Here is a 4,933-nt window from a genome sequence, read left to right as displayed (position 1 = left end):
TTTATTTATTTATGGATTAGGGTGTTTATCTTTATGTTTTATGTTCTTCCTACTTTAATTTATTTTATTTTTATTAGTTTTTAAAAATTAGCATGCAAAACACCACAACTTATGTTTATCTGCTTATGGAAGTCAGGGTTGGTCTCCTGCTTGTAACAAAGAGACATTGCTTAGCTTCCTCACAGCCTCATTCCATTTAAGGAGACAATTCTTTTCTCCTCTCAACCCCCATGTCAATGATCTTTTCCAGATGGTACGGACAGCTTCCTCCACTGCATTCTGCTACTTGTGTTCTAATCATATCTAGACACTAACAAGGCCACACAGTGTCTGTAAAGGGATGTATTGCTTCCACCCTACCCTTTCCATATTTGAATATTGAAATCCTAAATCCTAGTACCTCAGAATGTACAAATGGTAATAAAGGTTTGATGAGTTGATTTTGTCAGATACTAATCCAAGATGCCCTACATAATAGACTAGAACACACACACACACACACACACACACACACACACACACACACACACGTACATACACACCTATACAAAATCATGTGAAGATATTGGAGGGAATTGATTGTTAGCAAGTCAAGGAATGAGGCCTTAGCACAAACCAACTTTACTAACATTTTGATTTCAGAGACTTATACTCTGGAAATAGGAGAAAGAAATTCTTACCCTTTATGCTCACTGTTATGAAAGCACCAATAGACCAAGATAGTGGCTAAGGATGTAGACTCTGCAGTCGGATGACCTAGTTCAAATACCCATGTAACCACCGAAGCTGCTGCACCATTCGGTGCTCACATTTTGTGGTGAAGACATAGTAGAAGACAGCAGGAGGTGTTTTTGATATTCAGTCAAATCCAAGAGGAAAGGAGAGGATGAGATTAGGTAGGCAAAGTTGGAGAACTTTCTCCTTCCCTAATGCCATCATCTGGAGGGAGCAGAGGGACACTTGGGCTTGCTGATGGAATTTCCTCCCAGTGGAATGAGAGACATCAAGAATAGAAAAGAAGGTTCTGGAGAGATGGCTCAACAGTTAAGAACACTGGCTGTTACAGAGAATCCGGGTTTGATTCCCAGCATCCATATGGTGGCTAACACCTGTCCATAACTCCAGTTCCAGGGAATCTGACACCCTTTTCTGACCTCTGTGGGCATTGTATGACATGGGTGCATGTACATACATGCAGGCAGTACACACAAACACGTAAGATAAAAATAATAAAGAAAAATTAAAAAAAGAAAAGAAGTTCTTTTCTTCCAATGGTTAAGAACAAAAGGAAAAATAGTTAACATAAAGGAAATTCCAGTGTGAGGATTCTAAGTGAGGGCTGGGACTGTAGTTCAGTTGTAGAATACCTACCTAGCACACACGAGGCCCTGGACTTTCGGTCCTTAGCTTTGCAGGCACAAGCAACAAAAAGAAAGTTCTTATGAGTTCTCTGGGCAAGTCACTTAACCTCCCGCATCTCCAGGATGGTGATAAGCAAACCTGCATTGTGGAGTAGTGCTGGGAGTAGCCAACACTTGTAAGACGTCTCCAACACTATGTATTCCCTGAAAGCAGGCACCATGATTTTCCTCTTCACCTTTTCATTCCCATGTTGTAATGGAGGCCTGACAAGTGGCAGGCAGCCTGTGAGCATTTGTTAGATGGCTAAGTGGTGGCTGTTTTTCCTAACAGAGAGAATAAACAGATGGACAATTGCTGAGAGCTGGGGCTGCTGTCTGTTAGTTTTATGTGGCAGCCTCAGGCTAGCATGCATGATGGCAGAAGATCATTTAGAGTTCAAGATGGTGTGCCGTGAAGGAGCAAATGATAAAGAAATACATGGATCCTTACGTTTAGAAATTCACTAAAATAATCAAACTTCAGAGTGGGTGGAAGCTTGAAAATTAACTACAATAAAGTAGCTTCAAATGATAGCATGTCTATGTCGTTGGTGTCTTCACAACTGCACCCAAAATATGGACAGACATATAGACACACACACGCACACATGCACACACACCTTTTCTATCACATCTTAACAAAGATGATCTTGATAAAACGCAACTGTATACAGAAGTGTTATTCTGCAGAAATTGACCCATTGTTTTCCTGTTCCTATGAGGAAATGTCAATGTCCTCAGCCACAGGAACAAAGCTGCATCAGGATCTGAGTACAAGTCACTGGTCTGTTTGCTGCCCCGGGATTTGCACATGCTGAGCACGAACACTACCACTCAGCCACACCCCCAGTCCTCACATTTTTTATTTCATGTTAATTTTTCTTCCTCCTAACCCCCAAAGTCAGAAGTATTTGCTCAAGGTTAGCGGACTTGCAACCACTTTGCTCTCTGCCTGTGTTTCCCTTCTCTCATGTGTGTGCCTGGCAGCTTCTCCTGCAACAGCTCTCACAGTGTGTGTGTGTGTGTGTGTGTGTGTGTGTGTGTGCGTGCATGTGTGTGTTTTCACCCTCAGAGTGGATTGGCTGAGGGGAATTATTCCAGAGAGTGTTGAGCTCATCAAAGTCCATTGCACCAGGGTGTAACCACATCTTTCTTTCTTTCTTTCTTTCTTTTTTTTTCTTTTGTTTTTGAGACAGGGTCTCCCTGTAGCCCCAGCTCTTCTGGAACTCAATACCTAGACCAGGCTGGCCTCGAACTCACAGAGATTCACCTGCCTCTGCCTTTCAAGTGCTGGGATTAAAGGAGTGTACCCCCCCAGCTATAACCATTTATTTCACACGTTGAACCTCCAGCTTCCTGAGCATCTTGAAGTGCACTCTTCATGGTCCAGAGTCTACATTTTTTAAGTCTGTGGGAAATTTTGAGCAGACTCTCCAATCCTGGCCTTTGCGCCTGTAGTAAATCTCTGGGGATCTGAAATATAAATGACTATCTTACAATTTCTATTAATTAAAGATTTACTTTGGGCCATGTACTTTGGTAAAAAAATAATTATACTCACACATCATTTAGATTCCTGATGTGAGGGAAGGGAGCTTCCTGATGTGAGGGAAGGGAGCTAAAAATGTCACTTACCCAAATTTCTTCCATTGATTAAATGTGAGAGTTGGAACTTGAACTCAGGATTTGCCAACTGATTTAGCCAGATCACAAATATTTAACAAGCATACACTGTATTGGGAAGAATCCTTATAGTGTTTATGAGGTCAAAGGAAGTGTTTAACAATACCTTCTTCAAAATAGCTTGAGAGAGCCTGAACTTGCCCATCAAAGACTGCAGCAGGGAAGGGGAGAAGGGCCCATAAAGAATCCTAACGCGCTCTGTCTGCATTCCTTCCCAGAGATGGGAGAAGAAGAAAGGCCTGAGTAATAAAAGAGGAAGCTTCCAGAACCTAGAAGTCTAGAGTGTGGGAATGAGGTTGGCTGTCTATTTCTGATGTGTACAGCCCACATTTTCATGGTCCCGAGTCTACATTTTGTAAGTCTGTGGGAAATTTTGCTTTAAACACCTTTCCCATCTACAAACATATTTTTGATCCTAACAACCAATGCACAGTCGCATAGCTACTCCAAACCCAGTTCCATCGAGTTCATTGCACAGGTGCTATGAGTCACTGGAAGCCTCTTTTCCCTCCCATCTCCCTAGTTAACTTCTCACATCTCTCTAAGTTCATGGGTTTCCCCAAGCTCAAGGGTACTATCTGCCAATCCTGTGCTTATCTTACGACTCTGTGTGTGTGTGTGTGTGTGTGTGTATGTGTGTGTGTGTGTGTGTGTGTGTGTGTTTTCATCCTCAGAGTGGATTGGACTTCAAGTTAAGGGTGTCTGAACATTAAGGTTCTGTCCCACTTGAGTCCCTTTGAATGTTAGAAGTCACTGAATGATCCAGAGTGTCCTATGTGGAGAAGACATGTCAGAGAATCATCAGAAAGAATTTATATGTACATTTTTTTCAGGTAAATTGCCCAAAGATATCTCACAAAGAAAGAACCTCTAGATATCTGTTATGATGTAGTTTTCCATTCTAAATAGAAATCCATTCATTAATATTTTTATCAAGTGTGGTTTTATTTTGATATGGTGCTTTCTGCAGGGATCCCACTCAGTTAAGCTGTGGGTCCCACACATCTTGGAGCTATCTGCATTGCTCAACACTGCCAATGACTTTCTGTCTCCTCCACTGGGACATGGCCTCATTGGCTAATGTCTCACCTGGGCATTTTCAGGGCAAATTGACTAGTTTCTGGTGGCTCTCCATACATGAGAATAAAGAAATAAACTTCCCATATCTGAGACAGACCACTTGTTTCCTAAATCCCAGATGGAATGCTTTCACCAGAAAAGTCAGACATTTCTTATAGAATTCTAGAGTGTGAAGCTCTGTGTGGTATCACCTGACTGTTTGGGTATAATGGGGACTGCCAACCGATATGGCAAGTTCACTAGCAGAAGTGTGATATGCCTTTCCATTCCTTCTAGCTACCAAACCTGCCATGCTATTTCCACTCCGCTATACCACTCTCCAGCTGCCAGACGGTCTGGGCACCTGACATAACAACTATCACCTAGGGAGGGGGCAGCGTCTCTCAGGGCTCCGCCACCGTGAAGCACACCTTACAGCCATTTAGGCACTTGGCCATGTGTATACCTACAGCAGCCCTCTTCCATATTGCTGCTGAGTCTGGTGTGATGAGCTTATGGAAACTCAAGTTTTGAATCACAGCATTGATTCAGTTCTCCCTATTGAAGGAGTTCAGGGCACACACCAAAAAATATGCTTGTTTAGCGTGTTGATTACTCATAACTGATCAGCGTATAAATAAACCAGCACATTCAAAGAGAAACTGTGTGTTCCCACATCTATCCGGATTCAGATCTTCTTGGACCTGGGCCTTCATCAATCCCTTCCTGGAGGTTCAACAACCAGAAAAGAGCTCATTTTATCACAGGAAGTAAGTTAGACATCAATACCA

This window comes from Nannospalax galili, unplaced genomic scaffold (genome assembly GCF_000622305.1).
Source record: "Nannospalax galili isolate Female #2095 unplaced genomic scaffold, S.galili_v1.0 scaffold380, whole genome shotgun sequence".
Classification (NCBI taxonomy): domain Eukaryota; kingdom Metazoa; phylum Chordata; class Mammalia; order Rodentia; family Spalacidae; genus Nannospalax; species Nannospalax galili.
Note: the sequence above shows the minus strand (reverse complement) of the source record.